This window comes from Castor canadensis, chromosome 9, assembly GCF_047511655.1.
Source record: "Castor canadensis chromosome 9, mCasCan1.hap1v2, whole genome shotgun sequence".
NCBI lineage: Eukaryota > Metazoa > Chordata > Mammalia > Rodentia > Castoridae > Castor > Castor canadensis.
Genome location: NC_133394.1, coordinates 133,937,361 through 133,957,139, shown reverse-complemented (window position 1 = coordinate 133,957,139; position 19,779 = coordinate 133,937,361).

Genomic DNA, 19,779 nt, shown 5'->3' with positions numbered 1-19,779 from the left:
CTTTTCACAGGTCTTGAGTTGTTTAATTAATAGTTCTTCGGTTTTTCCTTTAATTACCATTTCATCTTCAAGTTCTGAGATTCTGTCTTCTGTTTGTTCTATTCTGCTGGATTGGCCTTCCGTTTTGTTTTGCAGTTCTGTTTTGTTCTTTTTTCTGAGGTTTTCCATATTCTGGCAGTTTTCTTCTTTATTGTTGTCTATTTTTGTCCTGAGTTCATTTATCCATTTATTCATTGTGTTCTCTCTTTCACTTTGGTGTTTATACAGTGCTTCTATGGTTTCCTTTATTTCTTCTTTTGCTTTTTCAAATTCTCTATTTTTATCATCTTGGAATTTCTTGAGTGTCTCCTGTACATTTTGGTTGACCCTATCCAGTATCATCTCTATAAAATTCTCATTGAGTACTTGTAGTATGTCTTCTTTTAAATTATTCTTGTGGGCTTCATTGGGTCCTTTGGTATAGTTTATCTTCATTTTGTTGGAGTCTGGATCTGAGTTTCTGTTCTCTTCATTCCCCTCTGGTTCCTGTACTAATTTTTTGCTGTGGGGAAACTGGTTTCCCTGTTTTTTCTGTCTTCCCGTCATTGTCCTTGGTGTTGTTACTGTCCCTGTACTGTGTGTATTTAAGTATTTTCTAGCTTGTAATAATAACAATGGTAATATTTAGAATGGAAGAGTGAGCTGAGATGGAAAGCAAGAAGTTAAAGAAAAGGGGAAAACAAATATACAGACAAGAGGGAGAAAGCAGAACAAGGTATCAGACAAGAGAGTTTCAAAGGTATAAACAGGGAGTGTTAGTGTACCAATTGACAGTAAGCTGAACAGACATTAGAGAGACAGAGAGAGGATTGAAAATCAAAGATAAAAAAAATAAAAAGTAAGTAAATGAAAGTAATATCTATATAAAAAATGAATTAAAATAAAATGGAAAATAGAAAATTAAAAAAAAAAAACCCAAAAAACTTCCAAGTTTATATGCGATGCAATTTCAGTCTTAATAATTTGGGTGTCCATCTCAGTCTCCAGTCCTGGAGATGGTGCCTCAGATGTTGTTCTGTAGTTGTCTCATCAAAGGGGACGCATAAAGTAGAACAAAACTACACACACATACACAAAAAAACCCCACCAAGTGTCCCCAGTTCAAATGCAATACAGTTTCAGTAAGTTTTTTGGCTTGCAGGTGTAATTCGGTTGTTCTCTCATCAAAGGTAGGGAGAAAAAGAAAAAAAAGTGTCTGGTGGCGGTTCTGAGAGTGGTATCTGCAACTGTGGCTTGCCTGCCTGCTGCTCTCAGCCTGTAGCTGGCAGCATTATTTATGCAGATCTCTGGGGTGAGCTAGCACTCACCTGGTCCCACAGGCTTTGTTTGCTCAGAGTTCTGCTGTGAGGGAGCCTCTGCTACAGGCTTTCCCCTTTCCAAGTACTGGGAAAGGTGACACTGCCCCGCGTTGTCAGGCCTGCGTGTTTATTTACAGTTCATGTGGGAGGTGGGTCTTCCCCCCACTCCTCTGAAGTTTTCCTCCCACTGCCACTTTCAGAAGCTTTCCTGCTCCTGCTTACTGGGCGGTGCTGCTGCTCCTGCCGGCCACCATGTTTGTTTACAGTTCACGCGGAAGTGGGTCTTCCCTCCTCTCACAAGTTTCCCCGCTCCTGGTTGCTGGGTGCATGCCTTGCTCCCGCCAAAGCCTCTCCGGCCTGCCTGGCTTGTTTATTTACAGTCCCAGGAAGGATTCCCTTCCCCCAATCTTCAGCACTCAGGGCGCCCCACCCTCTTTCCAGCGTGTCTTAACTGTTCTTATTGCTTATTACTCAGTTTCTCTTTTTTTCCCGGGTGGAGGTCATTCTGTCCAGGGGGCTATGCTGCTCTGGCCCAGGCTTGTCTGTGGGGCTACCGCGGTACCGTGAAGCTCACCTGGTCCACGTCTTCCCAAGCTGTATGGGCACCGGCCACTGGCAGCCCCGGGGGCCCTCCTCGTTTCTCTGTTTAACGTGAAGTGGAGATTCTCTGCACCGACTGGAGATGTGGAGGGGTCAAAGTTATGCCTTTTCTAGGTGATTATGCCTGCAAAGTGTGTCTCCAGCGTCTCTCCAAGATTTCACTATAGGAGGGTCGCTTTCTGCTTCCTACCTCTAGCCGCCATCTTGGAATTCCCCTGCTATTGTTTTCTTGAAAATTCAGGTATTTGGTGAAGTACAACTGAATTCATTGATGTTATATAACTGGCTTTTAGACAACAAGATAAATTTTGATAAACTATTGATCATAGAACTCTAAATGTCAAGTAACTTGAACAAAATGATTGTGATGCTTTTAATAATCATACTATAAATTATTTGACCTCAAGAAGTAAGCATAATTCCTTTCTAGTTGGATAGAGACTGGTCTTAGTGGCTTGCTAGTACTGAATGGAACAAAGCAATAGTGAAACTATATGGCAGCCTAGACTAGGTCATAAAGGCCAACACACCTGGCTGTTTCTGACTCTTACAATGCTTCCTCTTGGAACTCAGCCACTATGCTGTGAAGACTAGGCTACATATAGTGTGTTGGCCAACATCATCTGTTGAAGTCCCAGCTGATAACCAGTATCAATATTCAGATTTGTGAGTAAAAAAACCTTAAAGGTGACTGGCCCCAGCTACCATCTGACTGCAGCCACCTTAGGAACCCTGATTATGACCCTGCTACAGAATCCCATGAGAGAGAGTAATCCTTAACAACTGATTACTGTTGCTTATGACATTAAGTTTGGTGTAACTTTTATGCAACAATAGAGAACCAGAACAGATAGTAGACGTACCAGAATAGAACCTGGTTCCCTCAATTTTAACAATTGCTTTGACTAAAGATATTAGGGATTATTTGAACCTCATTATGTATGCAAATAAACTGTAGCTCAGAGTTTATTATTTAGGACCATTGTAGGTGGCACAGCTTATTTGAAATTCAACATCTAAATGTTGATTGGCAGATGGCAATGAGAATAGTCATAAACAATGGTACTCAATTAAGTCATTCCTGCACATATTGACTGACACATTGTTAGTTATTATCAAGTTCAAATAATCCAACAATTGGAGCTTCTACTTGATTTTGGAAGGCTTGAGAAACGAATTTATTTCCTGGAATCCATTTCCCTTTGTGCTTTGTCAACAGACTCAAAATGTTCACTTAAGCACATACGTAAGTGAATACAACTATGGTTTTTCATTTGTGTGCTTTTACATTATAGTTTAAAAACCTTTTCTTTTACCCTCTTTCTCTTTTCACCCTCTTCTGGAAGCAATTGGAAGAAATGGATCAGAAAATTGAAAAATTTAAGAGAGAGAATCAAGGTGTGTGAAAAATGGTGTTTGCCGAGGAAATCAGTCCTCTGTGGGTAGATATGAAACACATAGTGCATTGTCAGCTGCCTAGTGAGCTTGGGAAATCTTAGGGAAAGATGGTAAGATGGTGGTGGGGAATTTCTCATTTTTGCTTTGTGCACTTTGCATATATCTGCTCAATGGATAGAAAATTAATCTCCAGTTATGTAGGTGGTTTTTTTTTTTTTTTTTTTGTACTGCTGCCAGTGCCTTTTGGTGACTTACATAGTTCTCCTAGTTTCCTGAGGCTGAGAGGAGGTGGAGGCTGCTGCTTGTAAGAAGGGTAGGTGCCACTCAACAGAGTCTCTGATACAGTAAACAGGCAGCGCTTTCCAGCTGTTGAGCACATAGCAATTTTTTTGGTGTTTAAATGCTTCTTTCTCAATGTCAAACCTTTAATTTCTAAACCATTTACATTTTAAAATTTAGATTTAGTTGAATTTTTAAGGATTTTGAAGTATCTTTGGCTCTGTTGAATAGTTTGTGGTGTCACTTTCCACCAGCTATCAGGGAAGAAGGAAGTGTTCCTCAAGAGGGAGGATACTGTACATTTTGATTCATCTGAGGCCTTAGCCTAGATAGGCAAGGACAGGGACAAGAGGGCTTGGTGTTCTTCCTCCCCTTTATTCTCTTGGTTACCAAGATCACAGTAGAAGGATCTCTTACTGGGAGATCAGAGTCGAATCATAAGGAAAGCTTTGTCCTATCTCAGCACCATCATTAATGAGGTCACAGTATGTTACTTAAGTTCTTGGAACTTCAGGATCCTCATCTGTAAAATGGGAATAATAATAGTTACTTTATTGATTAAATGGGATCGCATTCAGTGGCTATCAATTCAGCATCTTGTTTTTTTTTTTGGTTTGTTGATTTTGCTTTTTAGTTTCATTTTGCTTTGTGATAATACAATTAGGAAAAAATTGAATTTAATATACTATAATCAAATGATTAAAAGGAATATTAGCTGAGAGTATAGTTCAAATAGTAAAGTGCTTGCCTGTTAAAAATTCTTTTTTAAAATGTCTCTGAGTGTACACGTTCTCCTATCCACAACACATGGCTTCCTGGAGAAACAATACTTAAACCCACTCAGTTTCAGATAAACTTAAAACAAGTCCTCCTGACAATACTGTATCAGAAGATTCTTTCATCTTCATATCAGAAAGTGAAAACACATTATTATATTTCTTTCAAGTTTTTCTCCAAGGAATTCTTCCTGCTGAGTTTATCGTTGCAAACATTCCAGTCTCTCACAGGAATGTGGCTGAGGTCCAGTGGTTTGTAGGCTTGTATAGGATGAGGACATGATAGTTGTTAGGACTGGTGGAACAGTGATAAATGTCCCTGTTTTCCTTTTCTCTCGCAAGATTGCAATCCTATAAATCATCAAAATGCAGTCCAACTAAATTTGTAAGTATAAAATTAGAAAGCCTCTTGCATGACAGAAGTGCTGAACTTTCTCCCTGGTTATATTAAGGAAACATTGCTAAATAAACTCTGAGGGACCCAGATAAACTGAGGGACACAGAGCCAAAGAGTAGCATCTAAGGTGACAATTTCCTATTGGTAAGGTTACATTTGAAAGTCTTTATGAATGCTGCTCAGTGGAGGCAGACATTGGTGATGGAAAATTCACTGGGTGCAGTTTTAACTCCACTGTTGGAGCAAGTGGTTCTTTCTCTGGTTGAGCACCACAGGAAAGATGTCAGTTACTTGGGGCCAGGTGTATGAAAAGCAGCTGTGCTTAAGTCTGCATTCCCACTTGCTGTGTGAGGGAGATGCCCTGAGTCATACCCCTGCCACTCTTATTCCAGACAGGGGTCATAGAGAGAAATTTCAGTTGGAATCATTACTGTACTCTTATTCAATTATTTCTGTTTCCCAGTCTCTCTTTCTCTGTCTTCTACCTGAGAGCATATCAAGTGTAAACGATTAAACGTGTTTCTCATGGAACTTCCAGAATGTGCACTGGACTTGTATCTTTATTTTTCAATTTCTCTTTCTTCAGACTCAGGATTTTTTCATGTTTCTGATTGACTTCTGCTTTCATTCCTAGAGCTCCAAGTTACAGATGGCTGACGGAAGCTGACACAAGTTTGTTGAATGGCTGACGCAGTGTCTGGGTTCTCTGAGACATTGATCCTTATGGGTGTCTGCTTAACACCACAGGGGATCATGGAGCTTGTCTAGGTGGTCTAGAGCTGTCTCTTTTGTTCAAAAATGTTCAGCTTTTTTTCTCTCTCATAGTGAATAATTTATTTAATACAGACAACTGCAGTCAGGCAGAAAAAAAAGAAAAAAGAAAAAAATTCATTTGTGTCTCATTAAAGCAAAGACAAACTCTCTATTCATTCTGGTAAAGATTTTTTTGACAATGCCAAAAGGAGTTCAGGAACTGGACATCTGAGCGAATCTGTGAACTCTAAAGTTTTGCAGTTTCATGGCACGGTGAAAATAGTACTAGACTACTAGCTAAATAAGAGCTGATTCTGTCTTACTAACCACAAGAGCTTTCCATATAATAGCTTGTCTTTAATCTTCTCCCAAATTTTTTGAGGTTATATATATCTCCATTTTAAAATAGTGGGAAGAGAGGCAAGGGAAGTTAAACAACTTGCTTCAAGGCCACTGACTTCAAAATATCAAACCTGGGACTTGAACTGAGACAGGGTAGCTCAATGCCTACATACTTAATTGTTGTTAATTTCAAATTTCCCCCAAGCCTGTCTCACTTAGTTCTTAAGAACTCTGCAGTGCAACTAATGCTATCCAAAGATCACACTTGATATTACAAAATGAATTCAATGTCACCTGCTGATGAAGGGGAAGATTCAGGACCTGGGTCCAGGTTTCTCCAAAAAGCAATAATCATCAGAATATTAGAGGGACCTGAGCTGAAGCTGTGGTTATGCCTGAAGCAAACTCTGTGACTGTATGTCAGTCACTCCTCTCCTGGAGACTCAGTTTCCCTCCTCACAAGGTGGAGAGGATTGTACATTCCTGCCCACCTCATGGGTTTGGGGATAGGAGTAGCTTCACAATACAGGCAGAAGCTTGTCTCTCTCTCCAGTGTCCTTGGCAGTGAGTAAGAGAGTATTTTTGGCTCATTTCCCTCTTCCATTTTCTAAGAACCAATACAGTGAGTTGCAACTTTGGAAGAGTTACTGTCCTTTTGTATGCCTGGAAGTGACTTCCACGGAGAACTTGGGCGCTGAAGTACTTGGATCTGCATCATCAGTCTGTGAGGGAGAGAGGTTTGAATTTTCTTGAGACTTTGCTTAGGAGCCTAGGCTCAAGGAGAACCTGGAGGGAAAGATAAAGGTGCTTAAAAATCACACCAGATATATTTTTGCAAAAAAGACACACTGTTTTGAGAAGGAGAAGTGTCTCCTAAAATAAGAAACTATAATAGCTTGTTTGGATGAAGTTTCATTCCCTTGACACACTTACAATTTTATAAGCTAGACTTTCATTATACAGGAGGCCCAAGGATACACCATGCAAGAGCTGATGATCGTTACAAAACTTGTTACACCCTGAGTAAGTATTGTCAATCATTATTCAAAACCCATGCATAGTATTCTGGGAGTCATGTGGTGCAGCAAAGTTATGGCAGAATTATGAGCAGTGGGATTTATGAGAGATAACTTGGTACTGATATAAAAGAAACTATAGCAGCAGGAGACTTGTTTGTAGAGTGGGTGGGGAGGTAACTGGCTCCAGGTACTAGAAAAGGACAATAAAATTGGTACTTAACTTCATTTGTTCTCAAAAGATTCTGTGACCACATTTCTACTAAATTACTAGTTCACTTAGCTATTGCTGTGTAATTATTTCACAGTTTGGCTGGGTGGTTTTCTGCAGGTGTTTGCCTAGGCACATTCATGTATGTGTGTTGAGCTAGAAGGTTGGCTAGAGGCTGGGCTCCACTGGGGGAGCTGATGACTGGGTCTCTTTCCTCATGTGCTCTTTCATCCCCAAGGAAAGTAGACTCAAGACATGTGCATCCCTAGGGGACAACCCCCAAACATAAAGGCTTGTCACAGATTTCCATTTATTTAATGTTTGCTGGAATCTCATTCACTGAGGAAATTTAGAGTCAATGCAGTAAGAGACTCAACAGCTGTGGTATGGGGAGGTGTAATTTATTGGGAGTGACTAATCCAACAATCCACAGTAGCTTGTTTTGTTTTCTTCTATATGCAAATACTATCATATCTATGATTCCCAAAGTTTCTGTTTGAAATTTATGAATTTGTGATATGAATGAGATCTAGAAGTAGATGAGGACTTTGGACACAGCTCCTCTTGATTCTGAGACCTGTAAACTAAAAGATAAGTTACTTGTGGCCCTACATGTGACACACAATGGGGACACAGAAGACAAGTCAAGATAATCACAGTAGATATTCCCATTCTAAAAGAAGAAGGGGAGGCAGAAGCACATGCAGTCACTGGCCCACAAATATTCTGATATTTGGCCAGGCCTATAGTGTCAGGGGCTCCTTATTCTGGAGAAAAGAATGTTCTGTGACTAGGACCCAATTCTACCCCTTGAGTTTGGATCCCTTTCCATTGTTCGATGTGACTCTTAGTTCTATCTTCTGTTCTTCCCTTTCCCAGAAGAAATGGCTATTTGTGTAACCAAGAACCTTTCTCAACCTGATTCCTGCCTGTAGAATGTTGGGGGTCCAGAGACTCTTTTCAGTTTGAACTTTCTCTGCCCCTTTTAGTTTAGGCTGGTACAAAATTTTATATATTTCACTCTGTGGGAATTCTATAAATTTGTCTGGGTTCATTTCATGCCCCTAAAGTCACTTTATAATTCTTTTTAAGAGAGACCTCTGACTATTTTGGGCTGAGTGTCAGGGTGTGATGGAATGTTGCCTTTAAGATTTTAAGTAACTCTTTAGTCTAGTTGAGAGGGTCTAACTAGGTGTTCTGTTGAATCTTTCTAAAGTCTTAACAAAAAGGTCTTATAGATAAACCATTGATTTGATCTCAACCCTGAGGCTATTTCCTACTTTTTAAATCTTTTACTGACTAGAGATAGTGAAAATGTGAGAATTTTACTTTCTAACCCAGTACTTAAAAGCAAAAGTACTGGTTCCTTTGTATTACCTTGAAATTCTGCTTGCAAACTTAATAGTTCTCTCTGTAGCTAATATCTCCCTTCCTATGTAAGATAGTCAGTGACATATTAAATATTTGGCCTGAAATCTTCTTAGATGCACAAATTCATTTTCTGTCTGCTAACCTAATGTAAGCAATACTTTTTCTAATGATTTTTGCCACAATCTACTAGGAAACAGAACTGGGATACCATGGCAGATTCCTTACTGTGGTTATAAGAATAATGACTCATTAAAGATGACCATGTACTAGTCTTTAAAAACCATGAGTACAATACCTTACATGACAATAAGGAGTTTGGATATGGGACTAAGCTAAGGATCCTGAATGAAGAAATTATCCTATATTATCTGGTATGACCAATATAATTGCAAAAGTACTTAAAAAGGGGGGGTGGAAGAGGGAGAGAGAGAGAGAGAGAGAGAGAGAGAGAGAGGGAGAGGGAGGAGAGATTTGAAGATGCTAACACTGATGGAGTTGAAATGGAAGAAGAGATCACAAGTTAAGGAATGTTGGAAGTCTCTAGAAATGGATAAAATAAGGAAATGGTTCTCCCCCTTTGTGTCCCAAGAAGGAATGTATCACTGCCAATACCTTGTTTAGTTCTGTAAGATCCATTTTGGGCTTTGCATCTCCAGAACTGTAAGATAAAGGTTGAGTCTTTCTTGTTCAAAATGCTTGGGACCAGAAGTGTTACCCATTTTACAGTTTGTGAAATATCAGAACATTTGCATTGACTTTGTCAGCTGAGCATTCCTAATCTAAAAATTCAAAAAATGAAATGTGCCAAAATCTAAATCTTTTTGAGTGATGAGGATGCTCAATCTGTAATATCTGTGTGATTTGTTACTAACCTGTGATTGGCTCCATCCCATTTAATGAGTTCAAGTAGACAGAAATCTATCTAGGTTGATGAATTTTATTTTTAAGCCCAAGCATCTGGTCAGTGGTTTAGAGTGTTTATTAGAAAGGGCTGCCAGCATAGAGAGGGATTCAATGTTCAAATAAAGCTTCTATGAGCTATTGGTCTTTAGTGGGATATTTTAAGCATTTTCTAAATGTCTTGACTTCTATTCAATTCTCTTTGTCCACTAAAAAAAGGAGTCATAAATGATACTGTTTTGTAATTCAGCCTGGCAGAGAAAGTGCTAATATCCATTTAAGTTAGTATAGCTAAAATTTGTAATCTTAACCCTGAAACATTAGTAAATCAATAAACAAATGAGGTTGGTATGATATAGTCATAATCATAATCTTTGGTCTGTCAGTTCAAAGTTTGGGTGATATTAATGGTGGGTATTTAATGCATTCAGGTAGACAGAAAGAAATTCCCAGCAGGAAAGTAGCAGCTCTCACTTAGGATCTAACTCGGGTTTGTGGAATGTGAACCAATCCACTCAGCTAAAGGCTAAGTGTTTACTGGAACCTGGGCTTCAGGGATATTTTGCTCATTAACCAGAACAACCCAGGAAAGAGTCATGACTTCTGAAAACCTTAATGGTATGATAAATGGACACTTGAACAATTTATAATAAGCTGATCAAGAGTTCTTCAGTTAATTCCTTATTTGAACTTCTATGAGAGTTCAGGGTGCCAATGTATCTTGGGAATGTTTCAGAGAAAATGAGAATTATAAGTAGAATTTCAGTCTTTTCTTAGGATAAAAGACAATGCCTATCATTCATGAGTCTAAGATTAGTCTTTTTATTAATTAGTAAAGAAATACTTCTTGAATGTTCCGAAGAGTGAATGTGTGTGGTCAACCAGAGAATGGCCTCTGCCTGGGTCATGCTTGGTCACAGGAGAATTGTTGGGATATGGACAAGGTTGTGAAGGTGGAAGGTACTGAAATATGATTAACAACCAGCTCTCAGCAAAAAGGCCATGATTAAGAGCATTTGCCAATTTCTATGGTGTTAATCCTCCAACAATGTCCAGTTCCAACCAAACAAATTGGTATCACTGAACCATAGATGGGAACAGGTGCCCAGTTGCTTCTCATCAGCTGGTACAGACTAACGTTAGTGCTCCCAACACTGAAAAGAGATAACCAGGGCAGAGTATACATGACTGATGGTGGCTATAAGGTTAAGATAGCCATTAAACTCACTCAAACTCCTCATAGGGACTCTCCTCTATGTCATTTAGCAATGTGATGGAACTGGGTCTAGAGATTTCCAAACTTGCATGGGGATTGCTAGTTATCTATGACAATAGAACCAAAAATTTTTGTTATCCTAAAAACAATGCCACCTCAGCACAGATGCAACTTTTTCAACTTGAAAACAAAGTTTACCCTAATAAGAGTAGCATAAAGTCCCTTTAGGAAAGAAGCACCTGGTAACTGATCCTGATTATAACAGGTATAAGAAAGAGAAAAGAGAGTTCCCTAAATGATGAGAGTGACCTCCAGAAAGAGTTCAGATGCTCATCTGATCCCTGACAGTGTCTCTTCCTTGCCACCGGCCTACTCCACTGTCCTTGTTGTACGAGCACTGCCACAATAAATAGTCTGAATGTCACACCATGCTTTGGACTCATCTTTAATGAGAATCAGGCCAAAGAGGAGAAGTTGCCCCTGGGGAAACAGTGGTTAACTAAACTACCAGAGACCCCCGAAGGCAACAGATTTGGGACACCTGCATGTGTACTTTAAAACACTGGATGTAATGAAGGCAATTTACACTCTTTATTTTTCTTTTTTTCTCTAGATGCAAAATGACTAAAACTTTCACTGTTTTCCATGAGGGACAAAGTCATTCATATCCTCGTGGATATGTTTTATGTTAAAGATCATAGAGCCTAAGTCCTAGACTACCTTGAGTATGGGGTTGCTTAATAAAGCAGCCATAGGAAATGGCAAGCCCATGTAGGTATTGAAACCCTTGTGGAATTTTGAAACATTGAATTGTGTTCTAGTATTAATTTTTCAGAGATATGTTATATAAGAGATTAAAGGACTCTTTTTTTAGTGATTCATTTAAATCAATTATGAGTAAGTTGACATTCCTGGGAAGGCTCTGAATATTTTATTACTTGTATGGATGGCACTTCTAGTTGGAGATAGTTATTCTCACCTACTCACCTCACTCTTTTCCCCAGTGTAGCCTCCCAACCCAATCAATCTTAAAGTTGCTATGTTTAAAAATTATTCCAAAACCATTCACAACAGAGTGGGAGTAGGAGAACCATGTAACTTAATCTCAGTGTTCTGATTTTCTTAAGGTGGCATCTGGAAGAGTCGTTTCTGACCTGGATTCATTACAGGTTGGGGTGGAAACTTCTCCAGTGACCCTTGGGCTCTGCTTACCAAGGATGGATCTGCTGATCTGTCTGGAACCATGTGCTCTGCTTCTCAGGAAGCAATTACTGAGTAATAATTTGAGGATGTGTCAGAGCCTCTGAGGAGGCTTAGAATGACCCAGATCCTGGGAGATTTTGGCTCCGTGTGGGGTGTGTGCTTTCTTTTACCCCAGGCAGCAGCCCAGGCCTGCTTCATTTGTCATAAACCAGGTGTTGAAACTAGTGTCTGAGATAGGACAAATGCTTAAGTCACATGCCTCACCAGGTTGTTTAGAAAAGTACATGCTGATATTTGTTCAAGTATGTTCATCTAAGTTACTTACAATAACAAAAAAATCCAGAGACAATGTAAATATCTCAAATTGGAAGCTAAAATATTAAATTATGACTCATGATACAATGGAATTCCATGCAACTGCACCCGTGTGCACACACACATATCCATAATGAGTAAATGATATATAGTTTACTTATGTCTCATTTGTGTAAAAGATGTATATTGACATGAGAACATATCTAGGAAGATGACTGGCATGATTTGTAAGTAATTTGGAAATTATACTCTTTTTTTCTATTTTATTCACCTATATTTCTACATTGAATATATACTCCATAAAAATGAAATAGCAAAAGGTTAAAAGTGAAAAAAAGTTGTTTCAAATGCTCAGTTTTAGAGAAATGTTTATGAGGCTCTGGCCATGTCCCTATCTTCCTAAATTTCTTCTGTTTTCCCCATTCCTACTTGTTCCCTTCCACTCCCCCTACTCCCAGCCTTCCTCCTTCTGGGAGCCCAGGGCAGTGGATTCCAAGGTTTTAATTCTCACACCTAAGGATTCTCCTCAGGACCATGTTGTGCACATTGGAGACCAGGATATGAGAGTGTTTCTCATGAAGGTTAGGGAAGCTGGAACTATTGCAAAAATCCCTGCAGATGGCTTGCAGGTGACAAACCCTCCTGATCTGCATCATCACTGATTCTGACACTTGGGCTGGCTCCCTCAGTTTCCCTTGTTTTCTCTTCTGCTCCTCCTGCTACCACATTGCAGTCATGGGAGACAGAGCCTGGAGAATCTGAAGTAGCTCATTAGGATGCAGCTGCCCTCTGGGCTCGATCCTACTTAATGTCTATGTCAGCATCTCCCTCGTCTCCTCTAAGTCTCAGTCCACGAACTGTGTTTTAGCTTTCCTAAATGGAAGCATGTCTCAAGAGGAGGATTAGCCAATTGGCTAAAGAACAAAGAATCAATTTAGTTTAAAATAGCTCTTTTAATGGTGGTATTTTGCATCCACAGTAATTTTCCAAGGCACTATGTACTTTGTGCAAAATCCTCAGGGAGCCTGGAGTGGGTTTGCCTGTCACCATTAGTCAGGGAGAGGCTTGGGTGGACCCCTGCTTTCTATTGGAGCAAAAAGCTGAGCCACAAAAGGATGTAACTTTTAAATTATCTGAAATTCAATGACAACTGCTGAGGGTGCTTCTTGGGTGTCTGATCTTCAATGAAAAGAAGAAAGGAAATTATCAAAAACTGTAGGGAGAGAATAAGCTAAAGAATTTATAGCCTTGCCTATACACCGACTAATTGATTATGAGAAATGATCCAACAAGGTCCCCTGGCACTGAAGTCTATCCCTAGCAACACAGGGACTCATAGCTAATGTTTTAAAGTAAAAACTCTCTTATTGCATGGTTAGCCAAATAATTGGGACATGAAGCTCATTTGAAGTAAAACAAAGAATTTAGGTAATGCCAATTAATTATGGAAATCAGGCATAATGCTAAACATTTAAATACATGATAAGGTATCAGTTAATTCTTCTCTTTTGTCAGCACAAAAATGTACTTTCCCACCCTGCTTTCCAGGACTAAATGATACATAGGATTCAAGCCTTTTTTTCAATGAAGTTGGTTTTACTGTCCAACAGTTTAAAATGCAATATACTGCACATGTTGATAAAGATGGAAAAAGTAAGTGTACTACAATTTTCTGAGCGACTATCGAGAGCCAATCACTAGATATAAGCTGGCTCTCCTCACATACTAGCCATCAATCGTAGGCATGGTGATAATTACCACTTGTCAGAGTCAGAAGCCGAGGCTGGGAGTTTGATCTTTCTAGCCTGGAAGTGCTTATACCAAGTTTTGAACTTCCTAACTTTAAAATTGCTCACCTTCTAATAAACTTTATGACCTTCCAGATGAATAAAGAAAGAGCCCACATATAGAGAGTTGTATTTTTGATAACTTCTAGATGAGAGTGAAATTATCTAAAAAAGGATTTATTCAGCAGGCCTCCGTGAGGTGAATGAAGTAGGTATCTGGGGAAAGGACATGTCAGGGTAATGGAGTTTATTTTGAACCCTGCAAAATTATGAGTGACTCTACAACCCAAGGAGAATGGCAAGGTTAGGTGATTGTCAGAAATGTCCCAGTAGCAATCAGGACAAGGGGGTAGTCACCAGCTCTTTGGAGGCAATATCTTGTCTTAGACTGTTTCCTTAATGCACAGCACAGACATCCTTTCAACCCTGAGTGTTCTCTATTTCTCAAACGCAAGAATAGAAAACTTCAGGTTACAAATATCACTTTCCTAGACTGAGTCTGAAATTACCTGGACATAAGAGTCCCAGATAGTTCTCATACTACCTAGTATATGGCCTTAACCTAAAACAATAACAACAAAAAAACCCCCAGCTTAACAATGTTTGAGCAGGAGTTTTGAAACAGAGGCTCATGAGTGAGTTTAGTTGGGGAAGGAAGGCCTTTCTATGTAGGCAGTATGTTCTACACAAGGCCACTTTCAGATTGTACCTACATTCTAAAGGGGAAAGAGAACCCATAGCACTTACCAAATTCTGAAGGTGACTTTGAATTTATAATACTAATGATAATAATATGACAAAGTAATGGCAAGGAAGATTCAAAGACTGGCCTTTCTCTTCTAATTCATTTCCTTTTCTCCCTTCCACCCCCCAGCCATGCCAGGGTTATTCCTAACTGCATTCCTTTGCTTATTATGTCATAAATGCCGACGTTTAAATGCTGTCATCTTGGTGCTTTCTGAAATGCCATCACCTCATCATTTTGTTCACCTAACTCCTCTGCTTCCTTTGGAGCCCAGATCTTCTCTCTTTGTTCAAGTCTTTCCTGACTACTTTAGTTCCCACTGGCTTAATTTCTTCCATGCTGAATTCCTATAGCATTTATGGTTTATCCTATCCAGTTTATTATTTAATTGGTTATCCTGAAGTTGACTTTCAATGCTTATACATTAATAGATCCTGGGGCATAGGGGATCACATCTTATGTCATTAGTTCAGAGCACACACTTTGCTGAGTCTTCCCCTTACTGTGTCTTTGGGCAGGTTATTGAGCTCTGTGTTCCTTGGATTTCTCCTCTGTAGAATGACAACAATAACCCACACTATTTATTTTATGAGGTAAAGCATATAAGATAACACAATCTCTGGAAACAGTGCATTGATTTGAACTATTATATTCATCATTACCTACCAGTTCTTCTAAAGCACAACAGGAGGCCCTGTACTCATCCCACAAAAGTCACTTAAGTCTGTTCAGTTTAAGTCCTCCCATCTCTGAAGCATTGCTAGAATATTGCAAACAAAATTCTTAGAGGGTTCAAATGAGACAATGGTCATCGACTTGCTGCGGAACTCTGACTTCACATTAACTGCAGCCAAGATGTTGGGACTCTGCCCTCAATTTTCCTTCTGAAGCACTACTCTCCAGTTGTGAAGGTTGCTCCTGGAACTGCCAGGAGCAAGGCAACAAGACTTCATGAATGTAGTTAGGAAAGAACATATTCCAGAAAGAATCAGACTTGAGAAAAAGAGGGAGTTTGTGTGCACTGAGTCCTGGCTCCCATCAGTCCTTCCTATTTCTTTGCCTTTGTTGTTCACTGAGTTAGTGACTTCATTGCCCTCCATCAGCTTCCATGCCCATGTTTCTACCAAGACTGCTTAGCAGTGGGAATCTTTCTGTGCTTCTGGGTCAACCCTCAACTAACTAACCAAGAGAAAACTGAGCTACTCAGTAAGAGAAAGAATGGCTGGGGATAGTGAGTTTTCTTCTGCTTATGTTTCTTTTCCAATCAAAAGAGAAACAGAAGAGGCCCTAGAAATATTAACGAGGAGTCAGGAAGCATGTACCCTACAGGGGTTTCCCGTTATTGCCCAGACAGAACAGAGGAAGAGCAAACACTTTGCCTTAGTAGAATTTGAGGTGCATGTATCCCCCTTGTCCATGGAGCATGCAGAACTTCAGGAGAAGAACCCCAGGGTGGTGTAGGGATTAGGCAAATTCCTTCTTTGATATATCCCTAATTCCCCAGGAGGGTGGAAGCAATGGCAGTGATGAATGTGTGTGTGTGTGCTTGTGAGGAACATTGTTTGCAAGAAGTGGCGGCTCTTGAGAGAAACACTAGGGTGACAGAGAGGGGCCAAGGCACAGCAGAGCATAAATGCTGTCTGAGAATTTAAAATATAAAGTGATACACAAAGACAAGCCCTTCTTTGTCATGACACAGAGGCTACTGCAGCTCAGAATCTATCCTTTCTACTTTGCTGAGAAACTAAACTTCTTAGCCATTGGGAAAAACTTGGGGTGCAGCGTTTATGCTGATGGAGGCTTTGTCAAGATGTCTTTGGCTCTGTGGCCATAGATAGATGGAAGGTTATGCATGTCTTTAGAATCTAAGTCACAAGCGTTGCTTAAGTGCTAAGTGAAAACTTTGCAGCTGTAGTCAAAAGTTTTTGTCCAGAGATGATGTGTGCTGTGCATACATTATCTACATATCATTTATCCGGGTAGATGCAAAGATAGGTAAGACTTGGTTCCATACAGTTCCCCCTCACCCATGCAGGTGGTTATTTTATAAAGCTTAGGTCATGGTGATCATGGGGAAGGCTATATTTTTTTGTATTTTTCAGAAATAAATTGACCCTCTCGGTGGGCAGGGTCCCAGGGTTTTGTGAGGAGACTTCATTTTTAAGCAACTTATTTTCAAATAAATGATTACGAAAGTAATAAATCCTCATGTCAGAAAATCTGAAAAAAAAAAAAAGTGTAGAAAAGGCCAAAGGAGAAAATGAAAATCACCCAGAAGGAGACCTCTTTGGGAGCAAAGGCGTCCTTTTGCTATTTCAATATAAACTCCTTTGTATTCAATTCAATTTGAAAAGCATTCACTGTGCCCTGTAGACCTCTGTGTGGGGAAATGCATATTGGAATAATACACAGCTCTGCTATCCAGGACCTGGTAATAGAGTAAAGGCTATAACGACTCTCCTTATATGAAATTCAGCACCATGGTAGCGACGAATATAATGAGGTTCCAACCTAGTCACACTTGTCATATTTGCTAAGACACCGAGGGCTTTGGTGAAGAAGAGAGGCTTTAAAATTCCAATAACAGGCTAAATAAAAAGCAAAACCAGCCTTTTATCCTTTGTTTCTTGACATCAGGCTCGAAATAAAAGAGTTCAGGAACTAAGACAAGACTGCATTGCTGTTAAGTACCTAATAGTAAAGGTGCATCAACTTGCTTTTTCATTTGCCTGACTTGGGAAGGAGGCCATTGCCAGAAAGATCTGATGCAGATTGGGGAAGACTATTAACCAGCTGGGCGTCTCCCATGTGTGGGTTGAAACCACACTTACCAAATTGCCTGAGACAGGTTGTACAAAAGCTATCAGCTGCTACTAGCTTTTGACTTGCTACCGGTTCCTTCTCGTCATTTCTTATTATTGTCTTAGTGCCTAAACACGTCTGTACAGATGACTGCATTTATTCTTTGGGCAATACCTGCTCAGAAGGAATTTATATTTTCAGGAGATAATTTGGGGAAGAAGAGGAGGAACAGGAAGAGCTGGGGATAGAAGTTGCAAATGAGCTAAGCAATTATGAGTGTTCACAAAGCAATGCTAACCTGGAAACCATTCCAGGAAATTCAGGCAGCTCCTGTGCCTCCTGGAGGTTGTTTCACTCTCTTTGTAGCTGGATTTGGACTTGGAGGTGGGAGTGCTGTAGGTAAGACAGGTAGGATGCAGTTGTCTCCACATGTACCTGCACCCACGAATCGCCCTGTATCAAGCTTGAGCAGAGAAATCAGTAAAAGGAAAATACACAACATAATAAAACAAAAATTTTTCATTGAAGAAAATATACAAGCTCAGGAGAATTAGCAAGTGACTATAATGATGGGGGTGGGTCAGCACTGAGTTTGAAATTAAAATCTGAAAATAAATTCCCATCAGTTAAGATGAGTTAAGCATCTTCTTGTGAATTGTCCACAGCTGTTTGGTTGCTGATTTTCTTTCTTTTCTGCAGGCATTTTGGGGAAACAAACAAGGAAATGAAATGAACCCCACTGTTTAAAACACTCCATTTTATGCTTGCTGCTTTTCTGCAGGGCTTTATCACCTCAGGCAGCTTGCAGTAGGGAGGGGAATTAAATATTCGGGCCTTTACCTGCTGTTCACTGCAGCCATTTTATTGCAAGACAGTTAAAGGTGGTGGGCTTTAGAGGACTAAGGATACAGAATAATCACACCACAGGACTGTCCAAGTTCCTTTCAATCCCTGGACAAAGTATGATCCAGTTCTGGTTTATCTGTGGCTTCAGTTTTATTGGGCCATTCCTGGAACTCACACTTCATCTGCTACAAGCTGAAATGTTTATGTCCCTTCTAAATTGATCTGTTGAAACCTAACCTCCAATGTGATGGTATTAGGGATTTTGGGGAGGTGATTAGGACATGAGGACAGAGTATTTATAAATGGCATAAGTGCCCTTACAAAAATGGCTCCATAGGGCAAGCTCTCTCCTTGTGAGGATACAGCAAGAACATGGCTATCTATGAACTAGGAAGTGGGCCCTCACCAGACATTGAATCTGCTGCCATCTTGATATTGGACTCCTTATCCTCTCAAACTTGGAGAAATTTTTGTTTTTTAAGTCAGCCAGTCTATGGTAGTCTGCTTTAGCAGCCTGAATGCACAAATGTACATCCCTGGATCCCACAGAATTAAATCCTCTTGGCTTAAGCATTCCATCCTTACTGGCCTACTCAAGGAGAATTGACTTTTGACTAAGTTGTGGTTGTGACATCTTTTTTTCAAGTCTCTGGGCCACATTGCTTCTCTAGTCTATTCCATAGCTTTCCTGTCTTGGCTTCTTCAGAACACACTTTTCAATTCAGGCTGATATGATTTTGATAGTGCACACTGAGTTGGTACTTGGGAATGATCAAAGCTCTAGGAAGCACAAAAAAGAAGAATTGAGGTCTAGTCTCTGTTCTAACACATCCTTATCACATTAGACAATTTATGTAAACTCTTAAAATCTTTGCTTGTATATCTGTAAAATAGGGCTACTATCTCTAGCCCAAGAGTGTTGTAAGGAGTAAAAAGCAGTTGAAAATAATACATCTCTATTGTTTTTTGTTTGACTCAGTTTGTTATTATAATGAACATAGGTTCTTTTTTTCTTTATTTTTTGTAGAAACAGGTCGTAATTACAACCAGGATTTTGGCTTCTACAGTAAGTTTGAGTACAGTTAAAATGGAGGCTGTCATTAGCCCAAGATTCCATATAACTTCCCTGCATGTGTATTTCTTATTTTCTCCCATCATTTGAGTCTGGTGAAAAGAAAGGCATGGACCGAGGGTAATTTTTTATAGAGTGTACTTCAGACAACTCAAAATCAATAGTTTTCTTTGTTGAAGGTACCCAAGAAAGTAGAACATAAGGAATCATAGGGGCTTACAATTGCTTTTTGAAGCTGATGGTAAAACTTTATGGGATTCTCATAAAATGCATGATTGAGTACAAAGTGAAATCACATTTTGTTAGAGTTTATCATTGTCTGATGATGGATAGCACTGCATTTTGTAACACTTGACATCTAGTTTGTATGTGGTCAAGGAACTGAAGCCTGTTTCTCTCATCTTCCTGGCTTA